Consider the following 19,896-nt stretch of genomic DNA (forward strand, 5'->3'; position numbering starts at 1 on the left):
TCCTTGAAGGGCTTTAGACAGGAGGTCAAAATCCTTTTACATTTGCATAAGGCCAACATGGCAGAAGCAGAGGATAGAATAAGCAAGGAATGAACTAGAAGCAAGAAAAATACATAGGAGGCTGTGGCTTTCAGAGATATAGGGGCTGAGAGAGAGAGAGGGAAGATTCTGTGAATATAGGAAGAAACAGAAATGTTTTTGCTTTTTTGGAATTTCTAGTATTAGTAGGACTTGGTACTTGATGGTACAGTATTAGTAGGGAAATGGCAGGAGAGTCTCAAATGGCTTCTAGTTTTTACCATAGGCTACTGGATTTGTTTACATGAAAACATGAGTATTAGAAATTAGCAGTATGATTTTGTGATAAGGACTACTGATTCAACTGGCTGGTGTTTGTTGGGTCAAGCAGATGAGAATGATGGTCAAATTCCTACCTTTTGCTTTGCAGTCCTCTCTTTCATATTTGCTTCTTTAAGTCATCTCTTTTGAGGAAGAAAGGCCCCGCCAAACTGTGTTTGCATTCCGCAAGGTTATTCAAATTCCACAAATCTTGTTTTCATGGCAGGGAAGAAAATGCCTTCATGTTTTTATTCACAGCTGACTACAGCCTAAACAAAATATTAATTGGGTTTATATTCTCATTCATCATGGATTTAGTTAAGATTTACCTTCCCCTCTGTGAACCATAGGGCTGGGATCTCCTTTGGTATCAAAGGTCAGATGCCATCCTGAAGCTCCATGCCATCCAGCTCAGAGCTCAGCACATCCTCGGTATCCAGCAGCACTTCCTGACATGTGGCACTCCTGCTCTTCCTGCCCAGCACTCCTGAAACCTTATTTCTTCTTCACAAATGCCAGACCGTACAAGTCCATATTTGCCATCATGGACCATTCACATGCCTCTTCTCCAAGAAGGCTTCCGTGACTTCTCCTGGGAAGAAGCATTCTTCATCCTCAGATCCCACTGTACTCTACCTGTCCCTCCTGGGAAGCCCTGGTTGCAGTGATCAGTAACTGGGCCTCAGAGTCAAGCACTGGGGCTCTAAGTCCAGTTCCAACATCTCCTATCTAGCAGACTTCAGGAGATTCTCTTTTTTTAAAGAACACTTCTCTGTCTCTCTAGGCTTCAGTTTGGATCATTTTGATTGGTTTGCCTTCAAGTTTACTCATTATTTTCTTTTGCATTATTCAGTTAGCTATTAAGCCCATATAAGATATTTTTCATTTCAGGTATTCTGTTTTTTCAGCTATAATAATTTCTGGTATTTAGTGTTTTCATATCTCTCCTTCACTCTCAGCATCTATATTTTCTTGTAAATTTTAATATATTTATGGTAGTTACTTTAAAATCTTGGCTAAGTTCACTATCTTATTCATTCATGAATTTTCTCTTATTGATTATTCTTTTATTTTGATTATGGGTCATATTTTCCTACTTTGCAAATCTAGTAATTTTTGATTATGTGTTTAACATTGTATATGATAAACTGTAGAGACTAGGTTGTGTTATCTTCTGAAAATGATTAAGTAACAGACAAACTATTGGGGAATAATCTTTTGTTTTATGGAGGCTTGGTTTTAAGCTTTATTACAGCATGTATATTTCAGATTTTTCTTTATTCCTAGTATATACTATTTGCTCCTAATATATAGTCCTTATTCTTAAAGGTGTGGCCCTTCTGAGGTTTCGATAGATACCCCCAGGTATTGAACAAGGTCCTCTAACTTGGGATTTGATAGTCAAATGTGTCTCCCAGCATCAGTAGCTTGATGAACTTTCTGCTTAGTTCTTGGCTTCCCAGTTGTTGCTATATGCTTGGATCCTGGGAACATTGCCATGAACTTGTGAGGTTTAAGAATCATCCCAGATTTTGAAGGCAATTATACACAGATATGAGGGATCCACCTTTTGTGGCTCCCTTATTCCAAGAATTCTGTCCCTCAGTTTTCAGTTGTATGTGACAGCCCCAAACTTCAACCTCAGACTCTTCAGCCTACTAAGATGACTACTTACTACCTGGGCACTATGCTCTGACCTCTGAAAACCTGGTGAGACCCTTGAGAATGAGAGTTAATATAAATCTCATCTGATTTCTTCTTTCATTTTGAGGGCCATATCTCTTCCAGTTAATTCCATTTTGTTGCTCTCTACTGCCTTCAAACAGTTGTTTTTTATATTTTGACCAAAGTTCATACTTGCTATTGGAAAGAGGGATAGTTACCTGACTTTGGTGCTAGTACTGGAACTGGAACTGATCTGTCCAAGTATATTTTTAAATGCCTTAAGAGAACAGAAGAAGCTTCTGTGATTGAACAAAGAAGCTCTATAAATATTTTCATTTCTTCTTTATTTTTGAACTCTAGCTTGTTCAAAGATCTACCAATGGTGACACATACTTTCTTCAACTCAATTTACCATGTTAAGATTTGACTGCAACTTGTCAGAATTGGGGATTGGTTTTGTGGCCTTTGATGTACCTCTTAATCCTCAGAGTCTACAATATTCTGAATTAGCCTTGACCCTACCTTAATTTCTGTGAAAGTGTCTCTGTTGTATAATAATAAAGTATATTGATAGCTTTGGTTTTAGTAGATGCCATTTTTGTTTGTTTGTTTTTGTCCTACCCAGAGTCTGTTTTTGCTTCTTCTGATAAGTACTTAGAAATTCCTATGGGGAACTAGTTCTTTCCACACGCTCTTAGACCAGATGGTTCAGGTGGTAGATCATGTGACTCTGATTGAGCTAATCAGACTACTACCAAATCTTAATAGTCATAGGTGATAGGTATAGGAATTGTCATGCAAGTCAAACCTAGTCAATCAGTATAATTATATCTCTTGGCCACAGTAATTGTTTCATTATATCAAGATAGAGAAATTGGTCCAAAACAGTGTGAATCATGAAATATGGGCAGAAGCTTTTGGAAAAGAGACTCCTGCTTATCTATCAGACTTGAAATCATAGAGATGCAGATACGGTACTGTTGTCATTATATTGACATCACAAGTAACTGAAATCAAAACAGTACAGAAAAGAACAGAGCCAAGAATTAAAGAGAGATTAAGTACAAATCACTTGAGGGCTTGGATATAGCAACATTCTATGTCTATATTTTTCAGGTATGTGAATTAGATAAATTGTCCTTTTTCACTTAAGCCAGTTTGAGTTGGGTTCTCTTTCACTTAAAACAGAAATAGTCTTAATATGTCAGTTAAGGGCCAAAGCAGGGTATGCCAATTTTGTCACCCAATGATGACAAAAGGTAGATCTGGCCACTCCAAACTGTTTTTTACTGAACACATTTAAACAGGCCATGTCAATCACCAGATTCACAGTTGACAGCCTTCCTTGGCACCCTGCAATCATTCTGCAATTTTCCAGAATAAGTGGAAGCAGGCACTAGATCAACAACACTGATGATATGTTTGTATGCTGCACATTCTTAACCTATCTTGCAATCAAGATACATCTCTCATCCCAAGTGGATGGAAATTCTTCAGGGATATTAGCATTCTCTATGTTCCCTCTCTGAGCTGTGCTCTGGCGATTATGCAACCTCATTCCCTGTCTACTGGATGAGAGGTAACCTTTGAGCAATTTGTGGAAACAGTTATACAATCTAATTTCTGACCATTCCTGGTATAACTGAACTTTAAAGGTGCTTACCTGATCAGAAAATTCCACATTGTTGGTTTAGAAAATGTGCCTGCTTTTCATTTCAAGTTTCAACCAAAATTAATCAACAGTGTCACACAGACATTTTAAAAATAGAGTCCCTGACATCTCACCGATTTCATCTGCCACTTTTTCCTCTTCTAATTGTTATGGTGTTTCAGACCTTTTGTGCAAATTTCAAATGGAAAAGAGAATTGCAAAACAGGCTTTGTCTTTTCTCTTTTTTTTCTGTGTTTGCTGTAGTGGGACTTTCCTCAGGCCCTACAAAATCAGAAAAACTTAGGGATACGGGAATGATTTTTGACAAGCAGCAAACTGTCACTTTGGACCAGATAAATACTCCCTTTTGCTTTTATAATGCCCGATTTCTCCACAGCAGCATACGCACAGCAAGGCCATTATCCCCAATCATAATTTATTTTAGGGCGGAATGTTCTGTCAGCGCCTGTCGTTCTGTGTCCCTTGGAGCACCCTCAGCAGGGCTATGAACCAGGTGTCTCCTGGACAGGTGTCTGCTCTGACTTCCTCGGCTGATTTCACAAACTTGTTCCATTGTTGTTGTCACATTTTTCCCCAGGTAAGTTTGCAGAATTCTTTTACTTTCTTCTGCCAGGAAGTGTTAGCTCAATCACCTGTGAAGAAGGGAAATACATGAAACACTTCTTTAACTTCTCTTTGTGAAGGGAAGGTACCTCATTTACTAAGATTAGGTCTGTGCACAGGGATGAAAGTGGTGTAATCAGTTTATGAAAAGTTAGAGTTTCTGCTTCTTTACTAAAAGAGAAGAACCCTGAGGAGAGGGACTGTGACAGGGTTTGCTAATAATGTCCAGCAATATTTGGTGGTCCTTTCATGGGCAAGCTGGAGACTATACCCTCCAGTCCTTTACATGTAGTCAGAGCCGTGTGACTGATCCTGGCCAATAGGATGTGAGACGAAGTCACTTATGTTCTGGTGTCTGAGGAAGTTCAAAGCCCCTTCCTGATTCACCATCTCTCTCATCCTGTCAGAGAAACTGGAGGAGGCTCTGTGGTGAGATTACATAGCCCAGTATTGGAAGAGAGCTGCCAGTCCTGCAGTGTGCTTTGAACCAGAAATAAACATTAGTTGTATTAAGCCATTAAGATTTAGGGGTTGGCCACTACCACAAGATAGCTTATCCTATCCTGAATAATGTAGAGATATTGGACTTTAAAAAATTGAGAGATACTTTACAGTGAAATACTCAAATCTTAAGTACAGTTTGAACTGTTTTGACAGATACCTATGCTCATGTAGCCCACACCCCCATGTTAAGACACATAACATTACTATCACCCAGATAGTTCTCTTGTGCCCCTTCCCAGACAATCCCCTCCCTCCAGAAAAATCACTCGCCTGATTTATTTTACTCCAGTTTTGCCAATTCTAGAACTTCATATAAATAACATGCATTTGTGGATTTGATAGCATGTTGATAGCATGCACTAGTATTTGTTTTTTCTTTCCAAGTAATGCTCCATTATATTAATATGCCATGGTTTATCCATTCTCCTTGTGAGGGACTATTTCCAGGTTGGGGTTATTGTGAATGAAATTCCTATGAAAACTTGTTTGACAAGGCATGTATTTTCATTTTTCTTGAATAAACATCTTGGTATGGAATTTCTGGGTCATAAAATATGTTTATATTTCTTAAATGGTTAAGAAATTGTCAAACTATTTAAAAAAATAATTGTGTCATTTATACTTCTGTCAGCAACATTATACTTCTGTGGCTGCTCCACCTCCTCTCCAACATTTGGGACGGTCAACCTTTTGCATTTAGCCTTACTAGTGGTAGTATGTCGTTGTTTTAAATTAAAATAGTTTTAGTTAGTCTGATGACTAATAGTTTTTACTTCTCTGATGAAAATGTTAATAACTTTCACTTCTCTGATGACTAATTTTTCATGTGCTTATTGGACATTTGCACATCTTCATTTATGACACATCTGTTTATAATTTTTGCTTTATTTGACAAACTGTCATTTGTTCTTCTATAATTGAGTAGAATATATGTAATGTATACTATTATATATATAAATATATTTTTATATATAAATTATATATATTCAGGTAATATGTTGTGAATATTTTCTCCCAGTGTATAGCTTGTCTGTTTATTTTCTTAATGTTTTTTTGATGAAAGAAAGATTTTTTATTCTGATGAAGTATTATTTATCAATTTTTTTCTTTTATGGTTAGAGCTTTTTGGGTGCTAAGAATCATTGTGTACATGAAGGTGACAGAGATATTAGTCTATATTTTATCTTAGAATAATTATTGTTTTTGTCTTAACTCTAAGATTTATTTTGAATTAATTTTTGGGATGGTGTAGGATAGCACTTATGGATGTTTTTTCCTTCATATGGATATCCAATTCTAGAAAACATATTGAAGACACTTTCTTTTTCTCATTGAATTGCTTTGTTATCCCTGTCAAAAATCACTTAATTTTATATGTATAGATCTATTTTGGGACTCTCAATTATGTTCCATTGATCAGTCCATTCCTTCACCAAAAACACATTTTTCTTTATTTTGATAGTTTTGTAGTAAGTCTTAAAGTCAGGTTGAGTAGGTCCTCTAACTGTTCTTTTTCAAGATTATTCTGGTTATTCTTGGTCCTTTGCATTTCCAAATAAAATTTAAAATCAGCTTTAAGTATTTTTCCCAAAAAAGCCCACTGGAAGTTTATTTGAGAATGCATTGAATTTATGGATCAATTTAGGAAGAATTGGCATCTTAACAATGTTGAGTTTTCCACTCAATGAAGATGGTATATCTCTCCATTTATTTAAGACTTTGTAAATTTTTCCCAGGAATGTTTTATAGTTTTCAGTGTAGGAGTTTGGCACATACTTACTAAATTTATTTCTAAGTTTTTATGTTTTTAGTGTGATTTGAAATGAAATTTTTTAAGTGGGATTTTTTAATTGGAATGTTTTTGAAACTGTAATATTGCTCTGAGCATTTAATAAATCTGGATGTAAGCATATGCAATGTTCTTTCTTTGCCAATGTCACTTTGCTTATATAATTATGCCATACCTATATGTATCCTTCCCTCTTCTCTGTGTTTAATAAAACCCTCTTTTTACATTAAGACTTTCCTTCTCTAGGAAGACATTCCTAATTACTAGGCCCTGTAGCTTTTCCTTCCACTCACGCATCATCCATTCAAGCACTCACGAATTAAAGAGATGAATCAGACATGGCTCCTTCAAGGAACTTAAGTTGTAGGAGAGGAAGCACACAAATAAATAAACACTAAGTTAAAAATAGATAATGTCATCTGAAAGTTACAAATAAAATGAAAGGCACATTTGGCTGGGGGAAGAAGGTGAGATCAAGGAAGGTTGCCTGGAGGATGTTCTGAGTTGTAGTGGTGTTTAGAGTCCTATGGCACCTGTAAGAGTATCAAGCATTATCTAAATTCTTCAGTTAGACTACATTCTTCTTGATGGTAGGTAACACACCCCATATCTGCTTTGTTGTTAAATATGGTAGTACTTTGTAAACTTTAGTTTACATAAGAATCACTCAGGATGCTCTTTTAAAAATTTATATTCCCAGACTCCTCCCCAAGGGATTTTGATTAAGTAGGTCTGTGGAAGGGCTTAGGGACTGTATTTCTAACAAGGGTTTTGGGTGACTCAGTGGCAGATGGTCTACTGAATGATGACCCTATGATGACTGGCAGATTTTGGAGCACACACTTAGTGTTGGGAAAGTAGTGTAACAGTGTCATAGAAATGCAAAAGAGACCAAAACTTCAGTAAGAACCTTGTAACACCTCTTGAAATCAGGATTTTATAATTTCATGTGTTAAACATCTCTGATGGTACTTTGTTCTTTTATTAAATTTATTTTCTTTTTCTATCTTTCCTTTTTGCCACTGTTTGGTGTGATGTGACATTACAAATTCTGCTCTTTATTTTTGCAAAATCGTGTCTCTCTTGGGCACTTGTCATCCTGATCCTTTCCATGCTGGTACATTTCTTTGGCTTTTACTTTGCTTGTTCCTCCCAGACTGAGGCTATATCTGCTTTAGATATATTTCTGCATTGTTCACTCAAAAGGAAAAATTTATCTTCAGAGCAGAAGAAAATATCCTTCCGGCTATACTCTTGACTATCTCCAGCTGTTCCCTTGATTGGGGTAACCCACACCTCAGACTTCCTGGATGATATGCAACCCATGAAGATCAGTTGTTATGACAACTATACTTTGTTTAATGTAAGGCTTTCTCTTGTAACTCTTTAAAAAGACTAATTTTGCATTATACTATGCACTCTAATACATAGTATATAGGATACTATAGTTCTTCAAGATACCTTAGATCAAGGGTCTTGACTTTCAATGATAATGGCTTCTTCAGAGCTAAGAGAATTGCAGTTCAACTATATAGTTAACGTTTAATCTCCCAAATGAGACAGGGAGAGGCCAGGTAGGACATTCTTCATAAGCAAAAAGGTTTTAAACCTTGAATGTAGACTTTAAAACTTGCATATATTTCAGGTAACTGGTGCTTGGCTGCTTTACAATAAAAGGTCTCCTCAATAAATATTCCAAAGCCAGTTCAGACTAATCTTAGGAAAGGGGGGGAGTGCCACTCTAGCATGAGGAGTTCATTTTAGCAAAATGATGGGTCAAAGAGGCCTTTCCCCCCTAAATGAGTTACTTATTTGTGTTTAACTCATGTAATACACTTCAGATTCAGTCCCCTAGCAGAATTTTCCTAGGGCATCCAAGAGAATGGATTGTGGCTATGTAAACAAACTGACTGAGAAATATGTGCAGATGCCCTGGCCACTGGACCTGTCCCATTTACACACCTTTCCTGACAATACCTTCCTGCCCATTCTTCTTCCCCATAACACTGACCCATAATTCCAAGCTGTGGCTGGTGGAAGCTTGATAAAGTCAAGCCTAAGACATTCATTATGAGATGCCCATCAGCAAAAATTGTTGACACGTGTATTTTAAATCAAGCCTGAAATGTTATCTCCACTGGCCAGAGGCTGTTGACCATCGAACTTGTTTTCTCTCCCTGCAGCTGTCTTGGACTGTGTGTATGGGTGTGTGTGTGTGTGTGTGTGTGTGTGTGTGTGTGTGTGTATGCATTTGTGTGTCTACATGCTCACAGGGGAGCACTGGGGAACACAATGGGCCCTGATTCCGCTTGTGCCACCTTTGAGTTAATGTCAGCAGGCTGGTGACTGAGCCATGATAGTGGCAATGTGGCTGCTGCTTTGAGCTCTTTCAGGTCAACCACAGCAATTCCGGCAGTAGGCTCTGGGTTGCAGCAGTCTGTCTATTCCTTATGCTCACGCCTTCACACGAGTACTCAGCCTCCCCTTCCCTGCTTTCTGCATGGCCCTTCACCAGACGGCAATGTTGTTCCAGAATCTTACGGCACATTTTTCAACCCGTTTCCCGCTTCAGTTTGGAATGGACCACTCTCTTTAGTGCTCATGTGTGTGTGTGTATGGTGTGTGAGACTTTGTAAGACTTTTTGGAATTTTTATTGAACTAGTAATGCAAATGGTCAAGAACAAGAACCTAGGCGTTAGACTGAGGTTCTAATGCTAGTTCTGCCACCTCACAGCTGTGGGACTTTGGGAAAATTGGTCTCTCCAAACCTCAATTTTCTTCAGTAAAATGGCAAGTATTCCTTGAGCTTCCTTTTTAGGATTATTGAAGGAATTATATGAGATATTTGTAAAGCATCCAATGTAGGATCTTCTTATAGTATATGCTCATTAAATGTTACTTTTTACTTAATACTGTTATATTCATTTCTTCATTAAACACATGTGAATCCAGTATTGTGGATTCAGAGATGAATCTCCCTGCCTTGAGAGAATTTACAGACTACCTGGGGAAAGACACAAACAATGACAAAATTCTATGAATTGCAGTTTAATGAAGTAAATTTGATGACAGAAGTGTGAACCTTTGTGGGGTTGCCAAGGGCAGAGCAGCAGACTACCTTATCTCACTGTGTATCTGTCTGTACCACTGGCCCATATGTTCCTGAAGGGCAGAGGCAGTATTTCCCTGATTTGATTTTCTCCAAATCCTTGGAGATTGTGATTAAAAAAACTTATGACTACTTATTGAATTAAAAATGAAGAACAGGGTTTTTCCTCATCTTCCCATGTTTCCACCAGAGCCCCATCTATCTTTACCTCCTTAGGCTGCAGGTACCTCTGGATAAGTTCTGAAGGGCACCTGCAGTGGAGATGAAGCCTTAAATTTCCAGTTTATCTTGAGCAGATGACCATGCTGGATGCATGGTGGTCCCTGGTGTGTGCTGTGCCAAGTCAGAGTTGACTCCCTGCCCTTTCTCTCTGCCAAGGTCAACACTGTGGGCAAGTAAGTTCTAGGAACAGGGAGGCCTCAGGGGACTCTCACCCTGGTGGGTAGTTACTTAAGTTTTATGAGTATGGCGTGATTAATTAGCTTCTTAAAGGACAGTAGTTATTCCCACAGAGACTGTTAGGAAGCACCTATGTTATTTGGTACTTGCAAGAAACAATTAACTGAAATTCACACTCTGCAAAATAATTAACCAAAAGAATGGTGACACTACATTTTGTAGACATTTTAAAGAAAAGGTCTCTTAGATTGCAACTTAAAACTTTAAATTATTTTGGAGAATAGCTCTGGTTTTTAGAAAGATTATAATAAAAGCAAATTATTGTACATTTTAATAACTGGCTTCTTTGAAAAAGAGGTCTGATATGAGGCTGATGACTTTGATGTATCTCATAAAAGCTAATTGACAATCTAGTTCTTTAAATACCACAAGAATCCATCATGGTTAATATTACTATGATGAGTTCCAAAGGAATTAAAGATGATTTACCAGCCATTGAGACATTTTGCTAATATTATACATACTGAAGTAAGTAGTAAAAGAGATGAATACTTTTAGCTACCTTCAATTGCCTAATTTGTAAACAGATGCCATGTTCAGCACTTCCAGTTCAAGGGCATGTGCCTGGTTGGTATGAATATGTCATCATGACTACACCTTTTTCTTGTCTCTACATTGTCCTTTCTCTGGAATTTGTGCAGGCCTGGGGGTATGGTGGTTCTATTCTTGCAAACAGCTGGCCCCTTCATTTCTTTTGTTGTACTTTGTCTCTCTTCTGTGTGCTTCTCCTAAGAGACTCTACGGCAAGGAGTCACTGTGATTCACTGGCCCACTTGAAGACAATTCAATAGAGAAACGTCCCACTTACTGGCTTCACAAACTGATCAGGGGCTGCTGAGAGGAAAGAAGGGCTGTAGCAATGAAAGGACTCCTCTCCGAAGGGTACTAGACTGGGTATCCTAGCTGAGTTGGCACAGGGTATTCAAGTCTTGGTCAGTCACAATCTGATGAACTCAAGGTGTTCCATCTGTTTTGAGTTGATGTTTAAAAATCTGCACTTTTGGGGGATCTGTTTCAGACAACCAAAATTCTGATAAAACTAGGTTCAGAATCCCATAGAGCAGGAAACTCTGTCCCCTGTAGACAGGATACAGGCCATCTCCCCATTCTTTCATTATCTTACCTTCTTGGACCTCAACTATTCAATCTGTGGTCTCTATTTTAAACTGACTTTAGAACCTGACAAAAACTCTAGGGAACTTCATCCTAGGAGGATTCTGCTTTGTCCTCAGGAAATGGCTAGACCCCTTGTTTGACACACAGGCCTCTGATCTGGCCTCATGATTCACAGGCTTTGCTCTCTCCACTTCCCTCCTCTTCCCCAAAGCCCCAACTCTGAACTTCTCCAGGTGAGAAGAAATGTGGCCCAGTTACATATTAGAAAATAAAATAATAATCTGGGTAATAAAACAAATATGTATATATAATGAGGGTAAAATATGGGAAGCCAGCAGCTCCATTTCCCTGTCAAATTCTGGCCACGCTTTGGGCTCTTTGTGGGCAGGGCTATGGGAGCAGGAGCAGTTGTGTTAGGTCCTTGCCCTTTGGTAAGAGGAGCCCCATTTATTTCTGTTAATGTGTCAATGGGCTCAAGTAGTTTAGTTGTGTAACATTCTCATCTTGTGAAGTTAATACTTTGTTAATTTGCTCTTTCTTTCACTAGTTAGTAAGCTCATTGAGGGGCAGGGATAATGTCATATCTATGGGTATAAATGTGTTTCCCCACATCTCACCTTCCTGCAGATATAATGAACCAGCATACCACGTTGCACACATTTGGCTCTGCTGCTGACTCAGAACTCTAGTCCTCAGTAGAAGATCACTCAGGATTTCCAGGAAGTTTGAGGGAGTGGCTTATCCTTGCTCACAAATAAGAGTGATCAATGGTGTATACTTATCTGTTGTTTGCTTCCCCTTCCACTCCAGGCTCCCTCAGGTGGACCTACAATTCCTACAGGACTGCTGTGTCTGCTGAGATTTGCTACTGAGGCCGGTGGACAACTGCGTCCACCTGGCACCCAGCATCTGCTTCTGATGACTACTTCTTCAGCAGGCAGAATTCACAGCTATTTCTGTGCCACCCCCAGCACTGTCTCCTGACGTGCACCATGATGATGACACCCAGAGTTCCAGAGCACTCCTCCAACAATAGCTTATTTCAAAGACTCAGCATGGCACATCTACTGGGTGCCAGGCACTGCTGAGGAAAATACCAGCTTGCGGGATGCAAAGCACAATCTTGGACCTCAGGAAACACAGACCTGGAAACATCCAACTACATCATGCTACGTAAAGTGAGAGCATAGAGGCAGGACCCTAAGTCCAGATTCCATTCTAGGAAAAGTAACATTTAAACTGAAACCTGAGGATGAGTAGCAGTTAGGTAAGAAAAGGTGGGACCTGGAAGAAAGAAGGAGTGGCAATGCATTTAAAAACTTAGAGGAGAAAAAGGCTTGAGGTTTTCTGATGACTGCAACTTAAATGTCAGTAAAAATGGGTGGATGGAAGATGATGATAAAAAAAGGGAACTGGAGATGCTGCAAAGGCAGAATGGGGGTTTTAACCTATGCTCTGGCTATGGGTTTAAACTGAGGACAGTATGGAGCCCACAACAGATTTAAACAGGAGAAGGACTTGATTGAATGTGAACCTTAGAAATACCATTCTTAGAATAAAGAACTAGTAAGAGTTGCATTTCCAGCAGAATGATAGACTAGGGACCCTGTCAAATTGTCCTGCTAAAATACTGGATATTGAACTTATTGGAAACTGTATCACTGAATTGGATTTAAAATATAATAGAAATATAACATTGGTTGGGAATAGTCAAAAAGTGAAATCAAGAACCCAGAAGTAAATAGAGTATTTAAGCCAGCTTTCACCTTAGGGACAATTTGACAAACTGGGTAATCATGAACCTTGGATTTTGTGATTCTGCAGAGCACAGTTCAGGGCTTGTCCAATGTGGGGAGTCTTGTAGGAATTCTTTCCTTCCCCATTCCTCTGCCTCCAACCTCAAAGCTGGTATCACAAATGGTATCCTGGAAAACAATAAACACAAAAACAATAATTAGTATAAAAATGTCCTTGTAAGTATAAGCTAGAAATAAACCACCCACTTTCATTACCAACTACCTCACCAGGTAACTGCAGGGATAATTGCCCATGTCAAACTTTGGTGTTGAGTAAGTAAGAATAAAGGAAAAAACAATCTCTTAAAAATTTGTAGCCACAGATCAGTCCCGATGTAGGGTTGCAGTCCAAAATAAAACTACCCAAAAAGGTCAAAAATATCTGGCCAAGAATTTAGTTTAAATTGATTCTGGATGGTAGATTCCCCCAGGCATATGGTAGAAGCAAATTCAGATCCTTCCTGAGGATCTCACTTGCAAAACAGGTCTCAAATAATTTTCACAGATAAAGTTCTAGAAAGATAGCCCACAATAAAGAATAACTCATGCCTGTACACACATATAAGGAAATGAGGCATAATGACTAAGAATGAGCAGAAATGTAGGTATTTTTGACTTCAAAAGATTTCAAATAGTATAATTATTAAATATCCAACATAAAATAAGGATGTTTAATAGGCTTTAAGGAGTAGAAAAGATTAAAATTCAAATAAACAATGAGACTATAAAATTGGATGAACTATTTTAACAAAAGGATTCTAAGTATCACAATAGAAATATTGACATAAAAAGTTGCAATGAATGGTTTTAACAGTAGACTTAAAGAGAGAATTAGCAAACTTCACATAGATCTAAAACAATTATCTGAAATTTAACACAGAATCAAAGAAATAGAAAGTCTGACAGAGTTAAGAAAAGTTAAGAGATCACATCAAGTAAGAAATTGCAGAGAAGAGAGAAAACAGGACAGAAGCAATATTTAAATAAGTGTTGGTTGAGAATTTTCCAGAAGAGAAATAAACAGCCATTCTACAGCTTTGTGAATTCCCACCAAAGCAGGATTAGTTAAGAAAAAAATTATAATCTGCATATCATAGAGAAACACCAAAGGCAAAGATAATATTTTAAACAGAGCCAGACTAGACAATATAGATAATCACCAGTGGAATGTCAATTAAACTGATAGCAGACTTCTTAATCAAAATAACGGAAGCCAGAAGACCATGGAATAGTGTCTTCACTGTTCTGAGAGAAAACATTTTGACCTGAAATTATCTTTTGACCCAGCAAAAATATCTTACCAGACTGAAAGTAAAATATAGATATTTCAGACAAAAACTGAGCCCATTTCCCCACAGCACACTCTAATTAAAGAGTGCACAGGGTGCACTCCAGACTGATGGTCTATGAGCACAAATGGAAGGCCAATATGAAAGGAGAAAATCCTCAGAAGAGGATGGGATAAATTATATAGGTGAATTTCACAAATTCTGGTGGCATAAAACAATAATTAGAATATGTCATGAGGTTTGTCTTCCTAATGGGTTTCAGCCCTGGGCAAGTTCACTATGGATTCAGTGAGACCGAAAAATGACAATGGAATGTTCTTGGGGTGAAAGGGTTATACCCAACTTTATTCCCATGGTGTCAGATCAGTCACTAGAAACCCATCCACTCACAGAGTGTCTGCATGCAGCAAGCCAGTCTCTGCCTTTGGACCTCTCTGCCTGCACAGCTGTCCTCTGGGCCTCTGTCCTTGGTGCTGCCACCACTCCAGTCTCTGCTCTCTTGCAGCTGTGCAGCCATGAGGCCATGCCACCGTGTCACCCAGAGCACTTGGCAGAGCACTTTATATAGAGTCATAGCAACATATTGCCCATACATGTGTAGTGAGCTAGCCGACCAGGGCCAGGTGAGAATCCTGGCCATAAGAACCTTCACTTTATATACAAGGTTAAAAAAATAAGTAATATTTTATTAACATACACATGAGCAATAGCCTAGAAATAAGGAGAGTGTGATGTCAGCATGGTAACATCTCAAAACTTTTGTGTGAAAGCCTGTTACATAATAATTCATATTATACCTTTTAATTCAAGTCTGAGAACTTGCTAAGTAATGCACTTGTATATGGCTGTATACCCATATAACACAAGTATAAGCATACACACCAATGTAAAGGTTGTATTTACTTGTGAGCAGAGGTCAGAGAGAAGGATATGGGGAATTTCAGTTGTAACTATAAAGTTTTATTTTGGAAATACAAATATATCTAAAACAAACAAATATGGACAAGTTTAGGATTTATTCAATTTGAGTAGTGGGTACACAGATATTTCTGTGTATTTGAAATATTGTAATAAATAGATTACTTTGAAGTCAATATGGCAGTAGAGGAAACTTTACAGGGTATTGATTGGAGGATATGGTGGCTGGAAGGAGTTCCCCTTCTTTTTTAGAGTAAGTCTGGAAGAGAATTCAGCATGCCTAAGTGCTGGCAGGATGGAGCCAGCAGAAAGGGTAATTAATACAGCGTTGTCTCTAAGGAGGGAGCAGGTGCCTGGATTCTAGAGTAGCACTGCAGGATTCAGCCTTACATAGGAAGAGAATTCCTTCTCCTTTGATGAGAGGCACATGGGAGGAAACTCAGCCATTTCTGAGTTCGGTAGAGGAGAGTTGAAGGTGTTTCTGTCTGGTGTTTCATTCAGGTAAATTCTGGGAAGTCATCTTCTGAGAGGGAGAGAGATATTTGAGGAGGCTGAACAGGAACCAAGAGGTGCCATGGCTATGCTTGGCAATGTGGAAGGGAATGTCTCCCCCAGTTTGGGTAACATGCTCTCAGTATACCAAATCTATATTTCTCCTTTCCTTAACCAGTTTAGTGAAATAGCATTTCTGGAGGTGCCAGAGCATTTAGGTATGAACCATAGGAGCTGGATGAGGATAAAGTCTGGTAGTAGCCACCTATACCTGAGTACATCCCCCCTTTTCCCTCAACCTAGGGCAAAATCAGTACTCAAGACTTTACCTGGAAATCTTATTAAAATGCAGATCCCGATCAGTAGGTTGTGAGTGGGATCTGACCTGCATTTCTAAGTCTCCAATTGATGTTTCAGCTGGTTGGTGGACTACACTTTGAGCAACAAAGTAGCCTGTCTTTAGCACATTTGGTTAATAATCTATCTCTCTGTTCACTACTCTCTTAGGAGGTTGTTTGGTTCACCATTCAAATAGAGTTTTGGTCCTTTGTGTTAATCAGTTTGTTGCATATGACCATCCCTATCAGAACTGCAGGTTAAATGGAACTTTGGTTCAAACTTGGTTCTTTGCTGCATTTGAGTCCCAAGGCCCAAGTCTGGTTTTGGATCAGACACAGGACTCAAGACAGTGGGAGGTTCACTTCTGGGAGGACAAACCCAGCAAGGGGCTCAGTTCCAGGAAAATCCCATGTTTTCTCTCTTCCTTTTGGACAGTATAGCATAGCACTGTATCAGTGTATCAAGGGGATGTGATCCCCAGCTCCTCTTTAAACCTTTGATCATACCATCCCCACTTATCTCATTAACAGAAACAAAATCAGCAATCAAAAGTACTGATTGACCATTTTCTCCAAGACTTGAGAGACAATTTTGTTCATGAAATATTAAGCACCTGCTGGTCTGGCAGTGTCCAACCATCTCTTCTATAAGTTTAATTGGTTTGTTTTCATGGCACTGCAGAACTCATGCAGTATTGCCCCTGAGACTGTCTGATTAATTTTCCCACATTTAAGTCACAGGTTAAAGCTTTAATTCCTGTATTTCCCCAAATCTGTGTAATTTGGTATTTTCAGATTGTAGTTATGTGATGATAATAGTGAATTTGAGGGTTCTTTGATGTTAGCTTTAGAGACTGCTGTCGTCAACAGGAGTGCCTGGGAAGTAGTCAGTGTCCATAGACCAGTGGATAAACTGTCCAACATGCTTCTAGAACAGGGTTTCTCAGTCTTGCTATCTATGACATTGGGGCTGGGTAATTCTTTTTGTAGGGGTCTGTCTTGTGCATTGTAGGGGGGTCAGTAACAGCTCTGGTCTCTACCTACTAGATGTCATGGTATCTCCCCATTTATGGTAACCAAAATGTCTCCAAGACATTGCCAAATGTCTTCTGATTGAGACCCACCATTCCAGAAGATCATCTAGAGCAGAGAGAGAAACAGAAATCAATTAAGTGAACTTGATGTTGGAAGATTCATTAATTTAGACTGATTGAAGAAAGACCCCACCTGTACTATAAAGTGTTATTGCTAGTACTATGAGTTAATACATTAACCAGTTAGGCCTGAATGCTGGTGATCCTCACATTTCTGACTTAGGCCTTTTTAACTTCCTTGATTGCTCCTTGAGTATCTCATTTAATTCCAAGATTTCGGTGATTTGCAGTAGGCTGAAGACTCCATATCAACCTAAGCCTTTCTTCTGGGCTCTGGACCAATAAACTCAATCTCTTGTGGAATCTTGACATTCTCTGGAGTCTTCAGACATAATTTTATCCATATTGACTCAATGAATTAGACAGGAGATTATTTTGGCACTAAAATTTTCATTATGCTGCTCTTGTTCTTGAAACAGTGTGTTGGCCCTCCATCACTCTCAGGGAAACTCCAATGTGCTTAACACAATTGACAAGGCCCTTCATGATCTGCCTGCCTTTCTCCTTGTTTCTTATCAATCCCTCTCCGACCTTCTTTGGTACCTTGCTCCAGCTATACCCATGTTCTTTTTCAGCTCCAAGCATTTGACCCACTGTTCCCTCCTTCTGACCTAGATTAGCTGGATCTTCCAGTTCTAGCTTGGATGTTACCTCCTTCTGATGTGTTTTCAGAGCCCCCAGGATTGGATCTTATGGTTTGACTCTGTGATCCTGCATTTCTTCATTTGTGGTATAAAGTTTTGCCAGGAAGATTCATTTTTACTAGGAAACCTATAATTCCCAGGGGCTCCATGCACTTCCCTCCATAGAGAGCAAGGAGGACTGGGCATGGAGTACAGCTTCCCCAGCTGAGGTCCATGGCCACTCATTGTGAATGATATCTTGTAGAGATTCTGAATTCTGTTATCTTTCTCTGAAGGCTGTTGATATTTGTTTTGTCAGGTGATTAAACTACTGGCAGGCCAACTTGAGTTATTGAAGGCTTGGTTTTGTGTTTTGTTAGGGTGGGTCTTGTGTTTTTCCCTTAGACCTACAGAGCACTCCTTAGCCCTGGGAAAAATCTTAACTCCCAAGGTGTAGCCCTCGGGTTTCAGTGGACTGCCTGAGGTGTTTACTGAGACCCTCTAACTTGCTGGTACACTAACTCTGCACTCTATTTCCCATGCACTGGATTGGAGCTGACATGTTGGGTCAGTCTTTCAGTCTTCCAGTTACTGTTTACTTCCTGTTCTTTTTGAAGTCTCTACCATTCATGTACAGTTCTAGGGATAAGCCAAGAGTTGGAGGGGAGTTTATAGACAGATATAGGGATTCTCCCCTTCCCTGTAGCTTCTTTAACTAAAGGATTTCTACTTTCAATTTCCAGCCACTTTGGCAGTTTCAAACACTCACCCTTCTTTGACATATCGAGTCAATATGACTACAGCTTTCCATGTGTACTTCAGTGGCAAAGTTATATGATTGTGGCTTTCACTCTCTGACTCTATTATTTCAAAGGAAAAATCCTTTCACCATCGACCTACTTTTGGTAGCTTCCCAGTTCCCTCAAGTAGCCATTTTATATTTTTCCCCATATATTTTTCAATTGCTTTCTGTGGGGAAGATTCTACCATTCCTGGAACTGGAAATTTTTTTTTTTTTTTAGCTAATTATTTTTTATTGAAGGGTAGTTGACGCACAGTATTACATTACATTAGTTTCAAGTGTACAACACAGTGATAAAACATTTATATACATAATTCTAGGTTCCAGCTATCACCCTACCAAGCTGTTACAATATCTTGACTATATTCCTTATGCTATACATTACATCCCGGTTACTTATTTATTTTACCATTGGAAGTCTGTCCTTGTTTTTTTTTTTTTGAGGGAATCTCTCATATTTATTGATCAAATGGTTGTTAACAACAATAAAATTCTGTATGGGGGAGTCAATGCTCAATGCACAATCATTAATCCACCCCAAGCCTAATTTTCGTCAGTCTCCAATCTTCTGAAGCATAACAAACAAGTTCTTACATGGAGAACAAATTCTTACATAATGAATAAGTTACATTGTGAACAGTACAAGGCAGTCATCACAGAAACTTTCGGTTTTGCTCATGCATTATGAACTATAAACAGTCAGTTCAAATATGAACACTCATTTGGTTTTTATACTTGATTTATATGTGGATACCACATTTCTCTCTTTATTATTATTATTTTTAATAAAATGCTGAAGTGGTAGGTAGATACAAGATAAAGGTAGAAAACATAGTTTAGTGTTGTAAGAGAGCAAATGTAGATGATCAGGTGTGTGCCTGTAGACTATGTGTTAATCCAAGCTAGACAAGGGCAATAAAACATCCACGTATGCAGAAGATTTCTCTCAGAACGGGGGGGTGAGGTTCTAAGCCTCACCTCTGTTGATCCCCAATTTCTCACCTGATGACCCCCCTGCAACTGTGCCTGTCTTAGGTTGTTCCTCCCTTGAGGAATCTTACCCGTCTCTGGCTAACCAGTCATCTTCCAGGGCCATAAAGGGAAATGTAAAGTTGGTAAGTGAGAGAGAAGCCTTATTGTTTGAAATGGCTAGCTTTTTATTTCTTTGCATATTTATGCCCTGTAGCTTCTATGCCCAGCATTTGTCTTGAGGTATCTTTACCACTT

Source organism: Manis pentadactyla, chromosome 15 (genome assembly GCF_030020395.1).
Source record: "Manis pentadactyla isolate mManPen7 chromosome 15, mManPen7.hap1, whole genome shotgun sequence".
In the NCBI taxonomy this organism is placed as follows: Eukaryota; Metazoa; Chordata; class Mammalia; order Pholidota; family Manidae; genus Manis; species Manis pentadactyla.